Source organism: Protopterus annectens, chromosome 1.part1 (assembly GCF_019279795.1).
Source record: "Protopterus annectens isolate FY-2018-M chromosome 1.part1, PAN1.0, whole genome shotgun sequence".
Taxonomy (NCBI): Eukaryota; Metazoa; Chordata; order Ceratodontiformes; family Protopteridae; genus Protopterus; species Protopterus annectens.
Genome location: NC_056726.1, coordinates 381378952 through 381402705, shown reverse-complemented (window position 1 = coordinate 381402705; position 23754 = coordinate 381378952). Strand labels below are relative to the sequence as shown.

At 43.7% G+C, this 23754-nt stretch overlaps 1 protein-coding gene across 1 annotated transcript in view; it reads left to right on the top strand.

The window, feature by feature from the left end:
- The window catches only part of WBP2NL (WBP2 N-terminal like), a 965291-nt gene that overhangs the window by 468027 nt on the left and 473510 nt on the right, over nucleotides 1-23754 (top strand). The gene's annotated exons all lie outside the window — the stretch shown is intronic.

Genomic DNA, 23754 nt, shown 5'->3' with positions numbered 1-23754 from the left:
TACCACTAATTCCATGTCTGCAAAAGGAATTTCTGTGGTGTGCTCAAGCATGTCAAACAAACACAGGTCTTCCATTCAGCAAGCCTCAAGCAAATCAAGTCATCACAACAGACGCCTCGGACTACGCCTGGGGGGCGCACATGACAGATCGGTGCATTCAGGGCAAGTGGTCCCAAAAAGAAAAGCACCTTCACATAAATCAAAAAGAAATGCTAGCAGTAATAAATGCTATTATAGCTTTCAAGGACCTTCTACAACCAGGTCAACTATTGATAAGAATGGACAACACCACAGTTATGTGGTACATAAACAAGCAGGGAGGAACACATTCTTACCCCCTATGCAGACTGGCCATGTCACTTTGGAACATGGCCATGGACTTACAAATGGAACTACAAGCACAGTACTTGCCAGGCAAGGAAAACACGCTGGCAGACAACCTAAGCAGGAATATGACAGATCCACACGAATGGAAGTTGCATCCAAAAGTTTTTGCAGAAATAATCCAAGAATGGGGAAGGCCAGACATAGATCTCTTTGCCTCCCACAAAAATCATCAATTGACAAAATTCTGCTCAAGGATCTGCCATCCAAAGGCCTGGAGAGTGGACGCTCTCTCTTTCAGTTGGACATCAATGACAGTTTATGCCTTCCCACCTCTTCCTCTGCTGCCCAAAGTTCTATTGAAGACCAGAGCAGACAGACCAAAGATGATCCTCATTGCTCCGGACTGGCCAAGGCAACACTGGTACCCACTCCTGAGGAGCCTGGCGCATTCCCCACCATGGACCCTGCCTCTAATGCCTCTTCTTCTGACTCAGCACAGCTTCAAAACTCTTCACAGTCAGCTAAAAACACTCAATCTAGCCGCATGGAAGATTCCTTAGCATCACAGCAGGCCCTACTCTCCAAGGAGGTGCAGGATGTCATTTTGGAGGCCAGAAGGCCATCAACTAGAAAAGCTTACTCCGCAAAATGGAAACGTTTTTGTGTCTGAAATGAGAAAAAGGGCCAGGACCCTGGAAAACTGAATTTACCTCAAATACTACAATACTTGGCTGAACTGCTAAGCAGTGGACTTTCTTTCTCCTCCATCAAAATCCATGCCTCAGCCATTTCTGCAGAATACAACACTGATCCACCTTTATTCTCTCACCCACTCTTAAGACAGTTCCTCAGAGGGGCTAAGAATTTAAGACCTCCAAGGAAACAACCAATACCTGCTTGGTATCTTAATTTCATTCTGGAAAAACTGACCTTGCCTCCTTTTGAGCCAGCTGCCTCATCAGATTTGCAATATTTGTCCTGGAAAACAGCTTTCCTTCTGGCTATCACCTCAGCCCGTAGAGTTTCAGAACTACAGGCTCTCATGGCTGTCCAGCCTTTTATCTTCCATCAGGACAGAGTTTCCTTACGAACCAACCCGTCCTTTATGCCTAAAGGTGGTATCCAGGGTAGCGTTAAATCAGGCCATACATTTACCTACTTTTTATACTAATCCTCAAAACAAAGGGGAGAGATTACTACATTCCTTGGACATCCACAGACAACTGCGTTATTATTTGGACAGAACAAAGCCTTTCAGAAAATCAGAACAGCTCTTTATGGCCTATGCGGTAGGAGCTCAAGGAAAGCCAATTTCCAAACAGACCATCTCAAAATGGATAAGCCCACTGCATACGCTTTTGCTATTCCTTTCATGGCAAAACTGTACCTACAGGCATTAGAACTCATTCCACCAGGGCCATAGCCACCTCTGCAGCCTTCCTCAGAGGAGTTCCTACCAAGAATATTTTGGAAGCAGCCACTTGGAGTTCTGTGCATACCTTCTCCAAGCACTAAAACCTACCATTATACTCCAAATCTAGAGCAGGCTTTGCCACTGCAGTCTTGCAGGGCATTTTGGCTCCTCCTAGTTCCACCTAGTGCCTACCACCCTTTTCTTAGCTTTGGGATTCTACCCATCTGTTATGACTGCAGCTGTATGCACGATGAACATAGTACAGTTTTGTACCTACCATAAATGTAGATGTTGGAGTGCTAATACAGCTGCAGTCCAGGTTTCCCTCCCTCCTTCCCCTCTTGGGACAGGCCTATAGGCTAGCACATCCTCATACAACCTGATTGGGGTATTCATTTATGATGTATTTGCTTGCAACTACTGTATTTTGATTATATTGCACTGCATTATTACACAAATTTATGTATTGCCTTCCTTCTGGGGGCACCTGACATCTGGGGCAAGAAAAACTGAAGGAAAATGGCGTTGGCTGGTTCCTTTATACCCCTGTCGCACTGATGTCAGGGAAGAAGCGACGACAACCGACGCCGGACCTAGACTTTGGATTTCGGCCGACTGAGGACCCGCCTGATGGCAGGAGAACCCATCTGTTATGACTGCAGCTGTATTAGCACTCAAACATCTACATTTATGGTAGGTACAAAACTGTACTTTCTCTAGCTTCTTCTAAGCTTTGCAAAGCCTTTTTGAAAGGCACCTTTTTACTTAGGCCACCAGTTAAGGACCCAATGCCTCCCTGGCAGCCTCAGTGAACTTAATTTCTGTCCTGGAAAACTGCTTTCTTGGTTGCTATTACATTACCAAAAGGGTTTTGGAGCTTCAGGCATTGTTGGTCAAGCCCCTCTATTTGGCATTTCATAAAGATAGGTTGATCTTGCGTACTAATTCATCCTTTCTATCTAAAGTAGCTTCGGATGCCAGTATTAGTCAAGTGATTAATCTTCCAGTTTAAATAAGGGAGAGTACAAACTCCACTTGTTGGATGTACACAGTTACTTTTTTACGTGCATAGGACTAAATCTTTTGCAAGTCTGACCAACTTTTTATTTCGGGAAACCAGTGTCGAAGGTCATCATTCCCGTTTGATTTCCCAGTGCATTTCACTGGCATATTTGGCTAGATGTGTAACCCCGCCAAGTCATATTAAGGTGCATTCCACTAGATCTATGGCTACTTCAGCTGCCTTCTGGTCTAGAGTTTCTCTGGATGACACTTGTTCTGTGACTACTTGGGCTTCTTCACATACTTTCATCTCGCATTACAAATTGAATATTCTATTCAGGAACAGGACATCCTTTGGCTCTGCCGTGCTCCGGAATATCCTTCCATGAGGGCCATCCTGATGATTAGTAGCTGGTGACTCTGTCCCACAGGTTGAAGAGCTAATGAAGACAACAGTTTCAGGTAAAGAAGTTATGAACTCACCACAACATTCCATCTTATTGTTGCTCTTCATTTGTCTTCAAACATTCTTCCCTCCTTCCCCCTGCCTTGTGTAGGCTGTGTGGTGGTCTGGCCAGAAGAGGAATGAATGGTCACCATATGGGTACGCCTTTGTTCTCCTGTGCTTGCGTAGGGAGATCCTTGACATGTGATAAGTTTTTTGGATCTTATTGGGATGCTGTGGTAGGCAGCAAACTCGATATGGAGGAGGAGGGAGATAGGGGCATTATGGGTATGGGGAGGAGCTTGGGTCAGATGCTGGAAAGGCAGCCTAGTCATATCCTTGCCAGATCGAGTACCCGCAGGTTGAAGACAAATGAAGAACAACAACTCGGAACGTTATGGTGAGTACATAACTTCTTTTTTTCTCCTGTCTCAATTACACAGGAAAGAAGTAATTTATTATGCCAAGTTCAAGGTTTAATGCAGGCTTTTGACACTTCCCATGTGGCTATTTCTGGTAAAAGAAAAAAGGATGCTTCATTTTCTGAAGCATTTCCAGAAACTGGACCTCTTAAGTGATTGTGGGGGACAGATTTTGTTGCACCTCCACTGACTTCTGACTCAGATTCTGAGGGAAGTGTGGCTTTGGCCAGTTTTTTGAAGAATACTCTTTCCCTTTATTTCCAGTATGAAACGCATGTTTCAGTAGGAAAGCAGTGATGTTACTCAGAAGTATTATGTTTTGTTATAACTGGAATTTCTGAAACCTTCTCCTGTTCTTCCTGCTCTGGAGAATGTTTTTGTCACACTCTGTGTTTTGTGTGACATAGTCTACTGAACCCTCAAAAGCAGATAGACTGTATAAAGTTCCTCTGTCTTTTATTTTATTTGTTTTTATATACTTTTCCCAGATTACTGACAATAGTTCCTTTCCCGAACCCAGCTGCTAAACATTTGGTTGATGTTTTCTCTCTTTTGTATATGATGGGAAGGCTTCTGTTATTTTTGGGGGAGGGAGGGTTGTATTCTTATACAACACTTAGTGTTTTCAGCTGTCAAGCTCGTGTAGATATTTTGCCTATCCTCTTGTGAAAACACAAAGAAAATTTTTAGCATTTGTTTCCTCTTCTGAGAAGTAATCTTCTTTGTGAAATTGGTTGTACTCTTATTTTAAATGGCTGTCCACTCTGAAGCATGCTTATGATTTTGCTATATCACATTCAGGGCTCTTGCCACTGAAACTGTTTTGTGGAGGGTTGCTTGTTTGTGTTTGCAAAACCTTCCAGAAGTTTTTGAATTCTTTTGATAGAAAGTTAGTTTTGGACCATCTGCTTCAGAAGTCCATATGAAGTGTTATATGAGAGTTACGCGGTTCCATTGTTTTTCTCAGTTTTTCATCCTTCCTTCCTTCAACTTGGCCAAGGAGTTTCAGTGCTCTCCCTACTATTTCCTCTACTACTCTCCTCTACTCTAGTCTGATTAAATACTGTTTGTATTACTACATAGCAAAAGATAGCAAAATATGCTGGATATTAAATATCTGTGTTTTAAACTCAATTATGTTAACCCATACAGATTTGTCAAGTATGTTCCTGTCAAGTGTATAATTGTCCTCCATTTTTTCTGTCCTTAATTTGTACAGTATTTCTTGCACATTGTGTCCTCCTTCACATCGTGTATATTTACATTGCACACTATATACCATGTTTACTTTGAAGCTTTTTGTATAACTTACTCTCTGTATTTTTTTGGATCTTTTCTCCCTGGGCTTCCACAGAACAAGGGGCTACATGCCCTGTCGGACTTTCCTGAAGAACAAATGCAAATAAATAAATACTCCACAAATTTCTTTGGATAGGAGTAGTTTACTGGGTCTTGCACAGGGTTTAATTCAGGTTGTTGATCCTTCTTGTAAAGTAGTTTCTGAATATATTCAAGATTCTGAATCTGAACATGAAGATGCAAGGCTGGATACAGGGATATTCCCCTCAGATTTTTGATCTCAGAAAGAGGAGAGCTCAGTTTCTTATTCTCCTGTAGGGGTTTCTTTCCCTGTGAGACTGTTGCTAGAATGGTCCAGTGTTCTCTGTGGGAGAACACTGAGATTTCTCAGTCCCTTAGGAAATGCTATGAGTTAAAGAAGGATTTTTCCAGAACCTACACTCTGCTTGGGAGGATGTATGGGTTACTGCTTGCAGATTTTTACTGATAGTCAGCTACCCTTTAAAAGGCAGATAAAAAGTTTTTCAGTCTTTTAAATTTGCATACATTATTCCCAAACCTGACCCAGCAGCTATAGCTTTACTTGATCACACTGATGCTAAGCACTTAGTTAATTCCATTCCAACTTTTTCTGACAAGAGTGGAAAATTATTGATAAATATGGGGGGAGTGTATACTTCTGCAACTTTGATTTTCAGAATTTTGAATTGTCAGGCTGATATGTTTAGGTTTGCTGTGACAAATTGTGAAAGTATAAGGAATGATCTGATGATGTCCTTTTCATTCTTCCTCAACCCATGGGTTTAGATCCAACTCGGCAGCATACTCCGGACTTCAAATCCAACTCTCAAGCTCCTCCCTCTAGCCATAATACCTTAGTCAATCCTCATTACTCCAGATCTCGTTTGCCACCATCACAAACAGATGCAGGCTCCTCTCTCTCATTATTAGGGATAATTTTGTGAGTTACAGCAACCTTTTTTTCTGTTACTGAAACTTAAAACTTTATCTTAGATTAATTTACCTTTCCTGCCTCTTAGATGTTCATCGTGCATACAGCTGCAGTAATCACAGATGGGTTCTCTGCCATCAGGCGAGTCCTCGGTCGGCCGAATTCCAAAGTCTAGGTCCGGCGTCGGTTGGTGTCGCTTTCTCTCCTGACGTCAGTGAGGCCAGAGTATATAAGACACAGCCGACGCCATGTTCTTCAGTCTTTTTTGCCGCGCGGTGCCCGAAGCAGAAGCAGTTCGCAAGTGCCGGTCGGCCAGCTCCTGAATTACGTAAAATTGGAAACCGAAGTCTTCATTAAAGCTAAGTACCCCGTTGGGGAAACTTTTCTTGCCTCAGACCGATGTCAGAAAAAGTTAATAATTGTATTTCTTGTGGGAAGCAAATACCGCATAAGGATTTCCATTCCCTCTGCATACCTTGTTTAGGCCCAGACCACGACGTCTCGGGCTGTCGCTTTTGCGCTACTTTCAATAAACGCACTATTAAACGTCGGGCGGAGTTCGCCCAACACTTTTTTGGTAAAGTCTTTGATTATAAAATGTCGTCGGAGACTCCGACTACCGTTTTGTCCAAAAAACGCAAGGACAAGGACCGACATGCGAGGTCTGCGGTCCCCACCGACACCACAACCGGTTACACGTGGTCCGGTTCTCAGCGAGACGCCTTTGCAGTCCCTGACTACCGACGACACTCCTTTGGCGGTGTCAGACTACAACCACCGAAGCCATTGCTAATGTTGAGCCTCCTAATGTGGGCAGGTCCATTTCCACCCATGGTGTCTTTAGACCCTCATCTTCCTTTTCTATTAAGGCCTTTACTAAATCCAAAGCAGCCAGGCATCCCAAGAGGCCTGTTGCACAGGGCCCTTCTCCAGGCCCCATGCCTAAAAAACAGATGCTGAGGATTTAATTACTCTTATCAGGGGTTCTCAGCCCCCTCCAGACAAGAGACCCAGAATGGAGGAAGATTCTCCCTCTTCTGATCAGGGCTCCATTTTATCAGAACATTCTGATGTAGAGGAACACTCTTACTCCCCTTTTGAAGATTTGGATGCAGAGCAGTCCATTCCTTCTGTATCTCCTCCTGAGGATTTTTCCTTTGGGGAAACCTTGCACACTTTGAGGGAACACTTCCATTGGGAAGGCCAAGACTTTTCCGATTCCAAGAAAAGACTTAGGGAATTTCTTTTGTTACCTCAACACAGACCTCTGGCGATACCTCCTGTTTTGGACATACTTGATGATGTTTATTCGGAGGCTTGCCTTAACCCGGATTCCCTGCCTCCTGCACCAGTCAAACCTGATAGGTACTACAGAGTTCCTAACTCTCACCAATTTCTCTACAAAAGCCATAATGGTGACCCTGAAACCATTTCTCAAGGCCCCAAGGGATTGAAGGCCTCTACTGCCAAGAATCCAGTTCCTGCCGAAAGAGAGTCAAGATCCTTAGAAAGGTGGGGAAAAAAGGTATATACCTCGGCCACCCTAGCCATGAGGGTCTTAAATTGTCAGTTTCATATGCTTAAATATCAACAGTTCCTGTTATCACAATTAAGGAATAAAATGTCTCAACCTGAACAACCAGATTTGAAGGAGTTGCAGGATATGATGCATAGTGCAGAGCAAGTGGGTAAACACACCTTACAATGTGGCTATGATGCCCTAGAGGCCTCAAGTAGAGCTGCTGCTACAGGATCAGTCATTCGTAGACATGCCTGGCTTAGGGAACAAAGCTTGCCTGATCATGTGAAAGCTAAACTTCTAGATGCTCCTTTACAAAAGGATGTGCTGTTTGGTACTAATGCTGAGGAGATATTACGGAAAATGGAAGAAAAGCCAAATCTATGCAAACTGTCAAAGCTTTTTACAGGTCCAACCACCACGCTTTTAGCATAAATTGGCCTTCAAAAAACTGGTCCTTTCCAGCCACTGACAAGCCCCAAAGAGGTAGATACAGACGCACAAGGGGCAGAGGGCAATCACAAGGATCATATAGATGCCGACAATGGCAAACTCCAGCACCAAGAGGTGGCGAAGACAGTGCACAACAATACAGGAAACAAACCCAATGACTCCCTCATTTCCATGCCAAGCAAGTCTCATCTGGCAGCACCTTTGGGAGGAAAGCTGGCATTATTTGCAAGAAATTGGCATATTGCCACAACAGACAAATGAATCCTGGATGTTATAAACAGAGGCTACAAATTTCAATTCCACACTCTTCCAAAAATGAGAGACATGCCAAACCTGCCACACAATCAAAGGGCAGAGGCACAACTACAAATTTCAAAACTCATAGGCATGAGAGCTATTCAAGAGGTACCTACTCACGAACAAGGTCAAGGTTTTTATTCCAGACTTTTTCTGGTACCAAGGAAAGGAACCGACTGGAGACCCATTTTGGACTTATCCATCCTAAACACATTTTTACTGCACCAAAATTCAAGATGCTCACATTACAGCAGCTTCTTCCCATGCTGGGCAAGGAGTTTTGGCTGGTAACATTGGACCTCAAGGAGGCATACCTGCATGTCCCAATCAGACAAAGCTGCAGAAGATACCTCAGATTTCTTGCAGGTTCAATCCACTATCAATTCTCTGCATTGCCCTTTGGCTTATCTACTGCGCCCAGAGTATTCACAAAATGCCTGGCATCAGTGATTGCCTACTGCAGACTTCAAGGGATACAAATGTACCCTTATTTGGACGACTGCCTGATCCAAGCGGACAGCAAGCACATACTTCTGGAACATCTGGCCTATGTAACACGGTTACTGCATTCTCTGGGATACACAATCAACAAAGAGAAATCCAGGCTAACACCATCTCAGAAAATAACTTTCTTGGGTGCCAACTTGGACACAAACACCCAGATGGCCTATCTTACGCCAGAAAAACAGGGGCAACTAACTCAGTACTTCAAAATACTAGCAAAATGTACCAGGCTTACTGCAAGGAAAATCCTGCAGGCTCTGGGCTTCATGGCATCTTGCATTCTTTTAATCCCATGTGCAAAGTTGCATATGAGGAAACTTCAATGGTACCTAAAAAACCTATGGTCTCAACACAGTCACAGTTTGGAAACAATAATACCAATAATTCCATGTTTGCAAAAGGAATTTCTATGGTGGGCCCAAGCATGCCAAGCAAACACAGGTCTCCCATTCTGCAAGCCTCAAGCAAATCAAGTCATCACAACAGACGCCACAGATTACGCCTGGGGGGCACACATGACAGACAGGTGCATTCAGGGAAAATGGACCCAAAAGGAAAAGCACCTTCACATCAATCAAAAAGAAATGCTAGCAGTAATAAATGCAATTACAGCTTTCAAGGACCTCCTGCATCCAGGACAATTACTGATAAGAACAGACAACACCACAGTAATGTGGTACATAAACAAACAAGGAGGAACACATTCATACCACTTGTGCAGACTAGCCATGACTCTTTGGAACTTGGCTCTGGAATGGCAAATTGAACTTCAAGCACAGTACTTGCCAGGATTGGAAAACACGCTGGCAGACAATCTAAGCAGAAATATGACAGATCCACATGAATGGAAGTTGCATCCTCAAGTGTTTACAGAGATAATACAAGCGTGGGGGAGGCCAGACATAGATCTTTTTGCCTCCCACAGGAATCCTCAATTGGAAAAGTTTTGTTTGAGGACCTTTCATTCAAAGACCTGGAGAGTGGACGCCCTTTCATTCAGTTGGACAGCATGGACAGTTTACGCTTTCCCACCTCTGCCTCTTCTGCCCAAGGTGCTCTTGAAAGCAAGAGCGGACAGACCGAAGATGATACTGATTGCTCCAGATTGGCCAAGGCAACACTGGTATCCGCTCCTGAGGAGTCTAACACATACTCCTCCCTGGTCCCTACCTCTAATGCCTCTTCTGCTGACTCAGCCCAGCTACAAAACTCTTCACAGTCAGCTGAAAACACTCAATCTCGCTGCATGGAAAATTCCTTAACACCACAACAGACCCTACTCTCCAAGGAGGTGCAGGATGTCATTTTGGAGGCCAGAAGGCCATCTACTAGAAAGGCTTACACCGCAAAATGGAAACGGTTTTGCTCTTGGAATGAGAAAAAAGGCCAGGACCCTAGAAAACTGAATTTGCCTCAGGTATTACAGTATCTAGCTGAGCTGCTGAACAGTGGACTTTCATTTTCTTCCATAAAAATCCATGCCTCAGCCATTTCTGCAGAATTCAACACGGATCCACCTTTATTTTCTCACCCACTCTTACGACAGTTCCTCAGAGGGGCTAAGAATATAAGACCACCAAGGAAACAACCAATACCAGCCTGGGATCTTAATTACATTCTAGAAAAATTAACATTGCCTCCTTTTGAACCAGCTGCCTCAACAGATTTGCAATATTTGTCCTGGAAAACAGCCTTCCTTCTGGCCATCACTTCAGCTCGTAGGGTTTCGGAACTACAGGCCCTCATGGCGGTGCAGCCCTTCCTCATCTTCCATCAGGACAGGGTTTCCCTTCGTACCAACCCGTCGTTTATGCCTAAAGTGGTATCCAGGATAGCTTTAAACCAAGCCATACACTTACCTACCTTTTACCCCAATCCTCAAAACAAAGGGGAAAGGCTGCTACACTCTTTAGACATCCATAGGCAGCTACGTTATTATTTGGACAGAACAAAGTCCTTCAGGAAATCAGAACAACTTTTTGTGTCCTATGCTGTAGGGGCTCAAGGGAAGCCAGTGACCAAGCAGACAATTTCAAAGTGGATAGGCCACTGCATACGGTTTTGTTGTTCATATCATGGGAAATCTGTTCCCACAGGCATCAGATCCCACTCCACCAGGGCCACAGCTACCTCTACAGCCTTCCTCAGAGGAGTTCCTACCAAAGACATTTTGGAGGCAGCCACTTGGAGTTCTGTACATACCTTCACAAAACACTACCACCTGCCTTTATATTCCAAAACTAGAGCAGGCTTTGCCACTGCTGTGTTGCAGGGCATTCTGGCTCATCCCAGTTCCACCTAGTACCTACCACCCTGTGTGTAGCTTTGGGACTCTACCCATCTGTGATTACTGCAGCTGTATGCACGATGAACATAGTACAGTTTTGTACCTACCATAAATGTAGATGTTCGAGTGCTAATACAGCTGCAGTACAGGTTACCCTCCCGCCTTCCCCACTTGGTAAAGGCATGGGGCCTAACCCCCTCTTCATACAACCTGACTGGGTTATCCTTCTATGGTTTATTTGCTTGCAACTACTGATTTTGGATTATATTGCATTGCATGTGTATATATGTATTGCCTTCCTTCTGGGGGCACCTGACATCTGGGGCAAGAAAGACTGAAGAACATGGCGTCGGCTGTGTCTTATATACTCTGGCCTCACTGACGTCAGGAGAGAAAGCGACACCAACCGACGCCGGACCTAGACTTTGGAATTCGGCCGACCGAGGACCCGCCTGACTGCAGAGAACCCATCTGTGATTACTGCAGCTGTATTAGCACTCTAACATCTACATTTATGGTAGGTACAAAACTGTACTTTTTCTGGCAGGACATTAGGACTTTTTGTATTCTTCTTAATATTCTTGATAGTAAATCTTTATTACCATTGCTGGTATTTCTGCTTATCCTTTTTATCATATAATGTAAATCTTTAAATTACCGTCACTGGTAATTAATCCTTTTTTTCTCCCTTTCCTCCTTTTTCTGTCTTTAAAAAAAAAAAAAAGTTTTTACTTATTTTTGTTACCCTTGATTGGTTACCCACAATGCCAGTTAAACTGACAGGATTTAAGAAATGCACTTCTTGTGGACATATAATCTGCAGTTCAGATGCCCACAAAAAGTTCATATATTGTCTTGGAGTCTGTCATTTGGACACTGCATGTACTATGTTCCATCTTCAATCCAAGAGCTGTGGCCGATTTGCAAAACAACTCACTTCTACATCAGCTTCTGGTGGTCAAACCCCCTCCAAAACTAGCAAATCTGCTCCTTTGGAGCATAGAAGATGCTCCCACCCAAGTCCCCCGGTACTTTTCGCAGAAGTCAAACCCATATCACCTACTCTGCATTCTCTATTACTTCAGACACCTAAGAAACATTCTAGATCACCATCCACTACCTCCTCCAGGTCCTCCAGAAGCTTATCGGAAGCGGATGTGGATAGGATGATGCAAAAATTTCTGTGCTCAGATAAAGATGGGGTTCTTACCAGGTCCACCCCCTATCGGATCCATGAGTCTTCCTGTGACATCCAAAACTATTTTTCTTCCTTCTCCAATCAATCCAGTTGTTTCAGAGTCCCAGGATCTGAAATCCCCAAGAGGTGTTGCATCTGATCCGAAGATGATGTGTTCTTCGCTAACTATATCCTTGACTAGTTCCACTCCAAAACCCTGGGATTGGAAAGAGTCCTGGCAGCAAAGTGTCAGACTCTGGTACATGGGGCCAGGATCGACTTCGATGTTGTCAGATCCATCCCTGCCCCTTGGATAGTTTGGGTCTAATTCCATTCTTGAGGCATGGATCCGAGAGCACTCAAGACCTACGTTTGCTGGGGGCCCCAGTAGGACTGGTCAACACCTCTCTGAGTCTGTCAGCCTTTGAGATTATGGAAAGGGCTGATGTTCTTCATGTCTCACTGTTGCAGTCATCACATTTGGGTTATCTGCTTGCAGTAGCCCTCAGTCGGCCTGATTAAAAAAGTCTTGGGTCCTGCGTCGGTTGCTGTCTCATCTTCCATGACGTCAGGTTGTCAGGGGTATAAAGCATGCATCAGATGCCATTTTAACAGTCTTTCTTGCCATGCGGTGCCCAAAGCAGAAGCAGTTTGCAAGTGCCGGTCGGCAGACTCCTGGAGTTTTCGAGTTTCAGAACTGAAGTCTTCAACTAAAGCTAAGTAACCCCGTTGGGGAAACTTTTTCTTGCTCTTAACCGATGTCAGTAAAAGTCAATAATTGTATTTCTTGTGGAAAGCAAATACCTCAAAGATTTTCATTTGTACTGTATTCCTTGCCTAGGCCATGACCCCGACATACCTCGCTGTTGGTTTTGTGCCTTATTTAAATAACAAAATATTCGTCGTCTGTATATTTACGCTTCTAAATATTTCGGTACTCTGTTCAATTATCCAGATACGGCTTCGGTAAGTCACCCGACTACCGACATTCTGAAAAAATGAAAGATAAAGACAGAGACAGGCTGCCTAGGTCCAAAGCTGCCGACAATGCTTCTCCTAAGCTAGTTGCCAGTTCGCCGGTACTCAGTAAGGTGTTTTCGCAGCCACTGATACCTGCTACTTCTGATTTGCAGGCCTCTACTGAGACCCATTCAGAGTCCGGTATGCCGTGAGATGCTTCAACTGTGGAACCTGTGGATGTGTCTACCTTGGATGGGTCCGGAGCCGCTGTGCAGGCACCGGCTTCTGAGGGTATATTCAGGCTTATTGACTTGCATATTAAACTGATGCCATCTTCTTCTTCAAGACCTAAAACTCGATCCATGCCTAGAAAACTGATGCCCAGACCGCATGGTCAGGCCTCTATGCCTAAAAAACAAATAAGAATGGCTGAAGGACCTTATTACTTTAATCAGGGGAAGTCAACCCCCCCCCCCCCAAGAGACCTAGGACTGAATTTGGCTATGATTCTTCTGATCAGGATTCTGAAATTTCTGTTTCTTCTGATGACCAGGATTCACCCTTATCTGTCTATGAGGATTCTGATGCAGAGGACTCAATTCCATTCTGCTTCCCCTCCAGAGGATTTCTCTTTTGGTGAAACCTTGCATACTCTTAGAATGTCAAAGGAGAAGTCTTGAAACTCCCAAAATGGGGACAGTCCAACAAGTCAGAATAACTAGAGAGACCTTGTGGTTCCCTTCCAACCTGGCCCCTTTTTTCTACCAGAAAATCTGAATTTTCATTTTTCTGTTGGGCAACAGATTATTTCAGACAAATGGGTTCTGAAAGTCATTCACCAGGGTTACAGATGACAGTGGGAGGAAATTCCTTCTTTTCAAGTGGTCACTCCTCATCATCCAGATCAGACTCTCTTGATCCACCTCCAGTTCAAACTCTTCATCACATGCTGTCGTAAGTGGTGATAGAACCAGTTCCTCATTCCAAGGTGGGGAAGGGTTTGTATTCAGGGATGTTCCTAGTACCAAAGAAAAAAAATTCTTGGAGACCAATTGTGGATCTTTCTTTCCTGAACCTGTTGTGATAGCGCCTAAATTCCCTCTTTAAAGATTCCTGGAAACACTAGGTTTGGAAGATGGTTATCACACCCCTATTCATCCAGACTGCAGAAGTTTCTTAAGTTGTTGTGCGTCTGGATAGCATTATCATTTCTTTGCCTTACCCTTTGGACTATTCACTGCTCCATGGTTGTTCACAAAGTGTCTAGCTCCAGTTCTAGCTCATTGCGGTCTACAGGGTATCCACTTCTACTTTTTTTTCATATTTAGAAGACTTGCTTGTCTTTAGTCTTATTTTTTTCAACGTGTCAGGAATCTGTCTTTTACATGAGCTGGGATTCCAAGAGAACATTCAAAAGTCTTTCTTGACTCCCTCACACAGAAGTTTGTTTTTGGGATGTCAGCTAGACACCTCAGTTCAGAGTGTTTCTTCAACAGGAAAAAAATAGATCTTTATTTTGATCTGTTTCTAAAGTTTTCCACTCAGATGTCACTCAGATGTCGGTCACTGCAAGGGAATACCTCAGGAGTTTGGGTCTTATGGCATCTTTAATTCTCATGTTACCCCTAGAAGGAATCTACATGAGAAAGATGCAGTAGTATTTTGAATCTCTTTGGTCCCAGCGTCTTCCGCCTGTCTTTTCTTACCTCCTTTTCAGACACTTTCTTAGGGTAGTGATTCACACCAGGCCTCCCAGATACAACCTACCCCTCCATGGGATCTAACTTTTGTTCTGGAAAAACGAACTCTGCCTCCTTTCTAACCAAAGGCTTCTGCTAACTTAGTCTCTAACTTGGAAGACTGCTGTTTTGCTGGCTATCACTTCTGCTAGAAGAGTTTCTGAGCTGCAGGCACTCGTGGTGAAGCCCTTACTCATCTTCCATCTAGACAGAGCCTCCCTCTGGACTAACCCTTCCTTTATACCCAAGGTGGTGATAGACACACCCTTGAATCAAGCCATACACCTGCCTGCCTTCTTTCCCAATCCTCAAACCCAGGGAGAAAAAATCCTTCTTTCCTTGGATGTTCATAGACATCTCCATTACTGTCTTGATGAAACTAAAACCTTGAGAAAATCAGACCAACTCTTTGTGGACTTTGCTACCAGTTCTGGAGGAAAACCAGTTTCCAAACAGACTATCTCCAAATGAATCTCGCTGTATTTAATTTTGTTACAGCCATCATGGTAAGAAGCCACCTAAGGCTGTCAGGACTTAATCTACTAGGGCTACTGCTACCTCTATTTCCTTTCTAAACAAAGTCCCTACCAAGGACATTTTGGAAGCTGTTACCTGGTCATCTGTGCATACTTTAATCAAACACTACCACTTAGCACCCTTTTCCAGGTCTACAACAGGATTCACCACTGACATTCTTTAGGGCATCGTGTCCTCTCCCTAATCTATCTTCCACCCTCCATTTCAGCTTTGGGAATCATACTACAAGTCAGGACTGCAACAGTGAAACATGAAGATAATAGTACAGTTGTGCACACTTACCATAAATGAAGATATTCAAGTGTATTCACTGTCGCAGTCTTCTTACCCTCCTCCTCCCCTTAGTCTACAGAGTAGTCTGGTACTAACTTCTTCTGAAGAAAAGGGACTCCCCTCCTTATTTGCCTCTTCCCTTGCTTAGGTTCTCTGTCGTAGGTCCTTTACTTTACTTTGACCCATCTTGGGGAGGGGCTCCTATCTTTGGGGGGGGCAAGAAAAAACTGATATCATGACTGTGGCTGTCCCTATATACTTGTCAGTCAGGGCATCTGTCAGCTGTTGGAGGAGGGAGATTTTTTCCTCTGGTAGTCGGGCCAGCCAAGGGCTTTCACAGCAGGAAATCCCACAAGTCAGGACTGCAACAGTAAATACACTTGAATCTCTACATTTACAGTAAATGTACACAACTGTACTTTCTTTGTTCCTGTCACTAAGCTTCCAAGGTTCTATCTTCTTCAAACCTTTCAGCAAGGTTAATCCTCCATCTTATGGTCTCAATGGCTGCTTCAGTCACATTGGTGTCTCAGACAAGATTTTACATGAGAGTCCTGCAGTGAACTCTGTCCAGTGATCGATGATGAATCACCTTCTTCAATTTCCCCATACATCTTGCATGGATATGCAAGAGTTGCATTGTTTGATGGTTGACCTCTTTGATAGTATGATCGGGTTGGCCCTAAACTTTTTCCACCAGCAGCCACTGTAATTATGAATGCCTCATTTCTGGAATGGTGGGGGTGGGGCATTAAAAAGGGAAGATGTTTTAAGGCACATGGGTGATGACAGAGGCCAGGTATCGGTATCTTGGAGATGAAGGTAGTCTTCCTAGCATTGTAGGCATTCCAGGACTCCTCCTCAAGGATGTGATATCCATCCGGATGGACAACATGGCAGTAGTCTGGTATATTGGCAAGTAAGGGAGAACCCATTGGGAAGCCATGAAGGTATGGTAGTGGTTAATGTCTTCTCACTGCTTTCTAGTAGCATTGCACATCCCAGGGAGTTCCATTGTCTTGTCAGACAAACTGATTAGGTCAATCCTTCTGTCTCATTAGTGGTCTGTCAAACAGTCAGTGGCAGTTATGATCTTCAGTCACCGGGGCTGGCTATCCTGCGTTCTTTTCACCTCTCACCTGAACACTAAGTGCAGCAGCTACTTTGCCCTGATCTGCCCAAAGGAACAGGTACTGGTGGATGCTCTTGTCCACAGATGGTCCGCTGTATGCATTTCTACCCCTTCGTCTAGATTTCTACAGAACGCCTTAAGGTGGAAGGCGACAGTAATTCACATTGCCTCCTCATTGCCTCTGCAGGCCTGATTCCCCTTCTGCTGGCCTATCTGAAACACCCTCACTGGGTGCTAGATCCCCTTCCAGACCCTTTGTCTTATCCGTCCAGAAAGCCTCAATGTGACTTGAAAGCCCTGAAATTAACCACTTTTCCTTCAATTGTAGTGATGGCCAGGAATGCCAGGTTTTCCACTTAAGTTGTCTACATTTTATTTTCATCACAGAAACCAAATAAGAGGAAAGCTTAGTTTAAAAGCAAATGGAAGAGGTTTTTCTGTCTGGGCATCCTTCAAAGTTTTAGACTGTTTTTCAGCACCTTTGCCATACATTTTGGACTTTTTGGTGGATTGTTATAGGTAAGAGGTAGTTTCTCAACAGTTAAGATTCACCTAGCAGCTATAACCACCTGGGGTTATTAGTAGATGGGGAATCTGTCCCATCCATTGAGTCTGACTGAAACGACAACATTGGATACAAAAGTTATGTACTTACCATAATGATAGTTCTGTGTTGTCCTCTTCCGTCTGGCTCAACCCCTCCCCCCTTACCTGAATTGTGAAATAGTGGCTCTCATCTGATTGAATGCACCTGACCTTGTGTTTAATTCAGCATACAGCTGATTCCCCATCTTTCTGTCTTATGTTGTTCCATATTTTGTGGTCTTTCTAAGATAAAGTACTATGTATAGATGGACACACTCAATCTGAGGGTATTATAGGGCAGAAGAGGACTGTGGGTAGGGAAGGAGACAGGGCCTGGATCCAAGAGCTTGAAAAAACCTGCTGAGGTCTGGTCTGATTTGATCTGATAACCCATCTATTGAGCAGGATGGAAGAAGACAACACAAATCAAACATCATGGCAAGTACATATGTTTCATTTGTCTGTGTGTAAATAATTATCTCTGTCTCTCTATGTATACATATAATGTTTTTGTGTGTGTATGTATGTGTGTGTAAATACACGCGCACACGCACACACACACACACACACACACACACACACACACACACTGGATTCTTTTGACTGGCTTTGCTAGAACCGTTATGCTATTGGCTCTTGGGCCATATCCTTCCTCCTTTCAGGTTGAATAGGCTTTGGTAGTCAACTCTTATAACTTAAAAGCTACTGCAGCAGTGAGAATAGTGAAAATAGCGCAGTTGTGCAAGTTGTACATGACTTTAGATGTTCAAGTACCTCACTGCTCCAGTAACCGCACCTACCCTCCATCCTCCTTGTGGTGTTTAGGGTTATTTCTTCACTGTTTAGTTCATGATGACTATGCTGATGTTCTTCGTGTTTCACTGTTGCAGTCATTACATTTGGGTAATCTGTTGGCAGGTTGCTCTCAGTCGGCCTGAATAACAAAAGTCTTGGGTCCTGCGTCAGTTGCGGTCTCCTCTTCCATAACGTCAGGTCGTCAGGGGTATAAAACATGCAGCCGATGCCATTTTATTCCATCTTTCTTGCCGCGAGGTGCCTGAAGCAGAAGCAGTTTGCAAGTGCCGGTCGGCCGACTCCTGAACTTTTCGCATTCGAGTTTCAGAACCGAAGTCTTCAAGCTAAAGCTAAGTACCCCGTTGCTCCTTACCAATGTCAGTAAAAGTTAATAATTGCATTACTTGTGGGAAGCAAATACCTCCTACGGATTTTCATTTGTACTGTATTCCTTGCCTAGGCCCTGATCACAATGTGCCTTGCTCTCGGTTTTGTGCTAAATTTAACCAACGCACTATTAAGCGGCTGGAGTGCCTTCTGTGTGGAGTCTGCATGTCCTCCCCGGTCAAGTGGCCTTCGAAAGACATGAGTGAATGGGCATGCCTTCGCTGAAGGTTGGACATTGGGCAGGCAACTTGGCACCATAAAAATCGATTGCCAGTCATTAGTGGATTGGCGTTCCACTGTGGCGACCCCCTAACCGAGAAAAGCCGAAAAGACAAACAACAACAAAACTATTAAGCTTCGGTATATCTTTGCTTCTAAATATTTTGGTTCAAGATTGAACTGTCCTGAAATGTCGTCTGTTAGCAATCCGACTTCCGGAGTTCACAAAAAATGCAAAGAAAAAGAGAGAGACAGACTGTCGGGGTCCAAAACCGACGACGAAGCTTCTCCTAAGCCAGTCTTTTCAAAAATCCTGCTGCTGATGATCCTGAGACTATCTCTCAGGGTCCCAAGGGTGTAAAGGCTTCTACAGCCAAAAATCCTACCCCTTCTGATAGAGATTCCAGGGCGCTGGATAGATGGCATAAGAAGGTTTATAACCTTGGCAATCAGGGCTTTAAACTGCCAGTTTCATATGCTTAAATATCAACAGCATGTCATGGGCTTGCTGAAACAGAAAATTATGTTGATTTCTGATTGTGTGGAAAATAGAGTTACAGGATTTATTGCATTCAGCAGAACAGGTTGGAAAGCATACTTTGCAATGTGGTTTTGATTCCTTGGTGGCCTCTTGTAGGGCCGCCGTTACTGTATCTGTGATTAAGAAGGCATGCCTGGCTCAAGGAGCAAAATCTGCCTGATCATGTTAAAGCCAAATTGTTGGATGCCCCTTTGCAGCATGATTCTCTGTTTAGTAATAAGGCAGAAGATGTTTTAAAGAAAATGGAAGACAAAGCTAAATCTATGCAAACTGTAAAAGATTTCTTGCAAGTGCAGACACCCAGGTTCAGTAGACACTGGCCTACTAAAAAGTGGTCCTTTCCTGTGTCCAACAGAGACAGTCAGGGCAAATCCAGGTGCTCAAAAGGCTCCAGATATCAATCACAGGGTTCTTACAGGTCAAAGTAATGGGGTGCCTCCACCTCCAAATCTGGAGGAAACCAAGCACAACCCTACAGTAAGCAGTCTCAATGACTTCCCTCTACCATCACCAAGCACTTATCTTTTGGCAGCCCCCTTGGGGGGAAAACTAGCACTTCATGCTCAAAATTGGCAGTTAATTACCCAGGACAAGTGGGCATTAAATATAGTATCCCAGGGCTACAGATTTAATTTCCATACTTTGCCAATTCCAAACAGATGGCTGGATCTGCCACAAAATCAGTGGGCAAAGGCCGAGAAACAAGTCATGTCCCTCATGGATATGGGGGCTATCCAACCGGTACCAGAAAAGGAAAAAGGACAAGGTTTTTATTCAAGACTTTTCTGGTACCCAGAAAAGACAATTCATGGCACCCAATACTAGACTTATCGATTCTGAACACGTTCCTGGACATTCCGAAATTCAAAATGCTGACTTTACAACAGCTACTGCCTATGCTAGGAAAGAATGCTTGGTTAGTAACTCTAGACTTAAAAAAAGAGGCATACCTGCATATCCCAATAAGAGAATCATGCAGAAGATACCTCCGCTTCAAAGCAGGTTTTTTGCATTACTAATTCTCTGCACTGCCCTTTGGCTTATCTACTGCCCCCAGGGTCTTTACAAAGTGCCTGGCACCAGTAATTGCATTCTGCAGACAAAGAAGCATTCAAATTTATCCTTATCTGGACGACTGTCTCATTCAAGCAGAGGACAAGGACACAACATCTGGCATTTGTAAAAAGGCTTCTGGCATGCCTAGGGTACACCATAAATGAAAAGAAATAACAACTGGTAACCTCTCAAATAATTACATTCCTGGGTGCAAGCTTGAATGTAACTGCCCAGATGGCTTACCTCACACCAGACAAACAAAGGCAACTGACAACATACTTCAAACAAATGGCAACAAGAACTCGGTTATCTGCAAAACAAATTCTGCAGGCTTTGGGGTTCATGGCATCCTGCATTCTACTAATTCCATATGCGAGACTGCATATGAGGAAACTTCAATGATACCTAAAAAGTTTATGGAGTCAACATTGTCACAGCCTGGAAACAATGATTCCTCTCATTCCCTGCCTACAACAGGAGTTTCTTTGGTGGGCAGAGACATGTCACCAAAACAAGGTACTGTCATGCACTGCACTCTACCCCCTGCCACCCAAACCCTAAAAACAGGCGCATCAGACTATGCTTGGGAGGCCCACCTGGCAGGGAGATGCTTTCAGGGCAAATGGAGCCCAAACCAAATGCATCTGCATATCAACCAGAAAGAAATGCTAGCTGTTCAGAATGCTCTGACAGCCTTCAAGGACTTGCTTCATCCAGGACAACTACTGATAAAGATGGACAACACCACAGTTATGTGGTACATAAGCAGGGGGGGGTACACATTCCTACCCCCCTTTGCAGACTAGCCATGGCCTTGCGGAACACAGCCTTGACTTACCAAATACATCTCCAAGCTCAATTCCTGCCAGGGAAGCAAAATACTCTGGCAGACGACCTAAGCAGAAATCTTATGGACCCGCATGAATGGAAACTGGATCCACAAATCTTCAGCATCTTAACACAGAAATGGGGGGGGGGCCAGACATAGATCTGTTCGCTTCTCCCCAAAATTATCAATTGGACAAATTCTGCACAAGAGCTCATCACAAAAAAGCATGGAAAGTAGATGTTCTATCCTTCAGCTGGAAAAACCTATCAGTCTCTGCCTTTCCCCCTCTGCCTCTTCTCTCCAAGGTCTTACTAAATGTCAGACAGGAAAAAACAAAAATGATCCTAATTGCTCCGGACTGGCGTCGCCAGCACTGGTACCCACTTCTAAGGAACATGTCACATCTTCCTCCATGGTACTTGCCTCAAATACCTCATCTGCTGTCTCAGCAGAACTATCAAATTCTGCACACTCAGCTCCAAACTCTGAATCTTGCAGCATGGCTAATCAACTAATTATTCAAACCACACCTCTCAGTAAATCTGTGATGGATGTTATTTTGGAAGCCAGAAGGCCTAGTACTAGAAAATCTTATGCTGATAAATGGAAGAGATTTTGTGCTTGGAACCAAGCACAAGGAATAGACGCAGCAAAGCCCAATATTCCTCAGATTTTACAATATTTAACTGAGATGCTTGACAAGGGCCTATCTTTTTCTTCAATAAAAATCCATGCCTCTGCCATCTCGGCTCATTACAACACAGAGTCTCCCCACTTTTCTCATCCACTGCTTAAACAGTATCTTAGAGGGGCCAAACATTTAAGGCCTCCCAGAAGAGCACCAATTCCTGCATGGGGACCTCAATTTTGCACTGGAAAAACTCACCCTGTCTCCTTTTGAACCAGCAGCTACTGCGGATATAAAATTTATATCTTGGAAAACAGCTTTTCTTTTGGCAAATCACTTCAGCGAGAAGGGTTTCTGAACTACAGGCCCTCATGGCAGTGGAGCCTTTCATTACATTTTACCCGGACAGGGTGTCCCTCAGGACCAATCCTTCATTTATGCCGAAGGGTGGTATCCAGTGTGGCTCTTAACCAGACCATTCACCTGCCAACATTTTACCCAAATCCGCAGAACAAGGGGGAGCAGATTCTGCATTCATTGGATGTACACAGACAACTAATTCTACTTAAACAGGACCAAATCTCTACGAAAGTCTGAGCAACTACTGGTAGCATTTGCTGCAGGATCAGAGGGGAAGGCTATATCAAAGCAGACTATTTCTAAATGGACAAGCCACTGCATTAGTTTCTGCTATGTGCACCATGGTAAACCTGTGCCCAAGGGGATCAGATCACATTCCACCAGGGCTGCCTCTACTTCAGCAGCTTTTCTCAGAGGGGTCCCAACCAAAGATATTATAGAAGCTGCTACTTGGAGCTCTGTTCATACCTTTACAAAGCATTATCATTTACCTCTCTTCTCAAAATCCAGGGCAGGCTTTGCCACTGCAGTCCTGCAGGGCCTTATAGCTGCTCCTAATGCTGTTTAGTTCCATCCTTCCATCCATAGTTTTGGGATTCTACCCAAATGTAATGACTGAAACAGTGAAAGACAAAGAACATAGTACAGTTGTGTACACTTACCATAAATGTAGATCTTCGAGTGTATTCACTGTTGCAGTCCGAGTTACCCACCCGCCATCCCCCATTGTATACCTTTTCTTTCCTTCACTATACTCAAAAGCCTTTGTGGTGTATTTGCTTTTAGTTGAAGGTAAAGTTTGTTTCTAAAAATGCATATAAATATTTACTGTTTATTTATATATATATATTTGATCCCTATTTGGGGGGCACCTGACATCTGGGGCAAGAAAAACTGAATAAAATGGCGTCGGCTGCATGTTTTATACCCCTGATGACCTGACGTCATGGAGTCATGGAAGAGGAGACAGCAACTGACGCAGGACCCAAGACTTTGTTATTCAGGCAGACTGAGGGCAACCTGCCAGCAGATTACCCAAATGTAATGACTGCAACAGTGAATGCACTTGAACATCTACATTTATGGTAAGTGTACACAACTGTACTTTTCTCAACTTTAAGGCAAGAAAGTTGTGAAGATTTTCCACTCTTGACTGCTGATTTTACCTCTAATCAGCAGTCAAGGTGTTAATGTGGGAGGGAGTTGGTGCTTTAGAAGCTGGCTTTCATATTTTCGCAGAATGTCCAGATTTTTTCCTCATACTTTTGGTCCGTTTTACATAAAGTTGTGTTTTTCTGGCAAATTTGTGACAAATCATTAAAGATTGAAGTTAGAAAGTGACAGACATTTGAGTTTCAAACTTCATACCCTTCAGAAAATTCACACTAATACAAAACCTGTTATTTTATCAACTTTCTAAGTTTGTAAGAGCAGTATTTAAAAATTGTCCCTGTTTTTGGGCCTTTGTTCCACCTTTATATATGGCTTTGTCCATATTTCTTGCTCTAAGAGGTTGAGAGCTATGCTTGTTGTATTTTGGGCAAGATACAACCCATATAGTCTAGAGGATACTGCAGCAGTGAGGAATTCGAACATCTACTGTAATGGGCAAGTG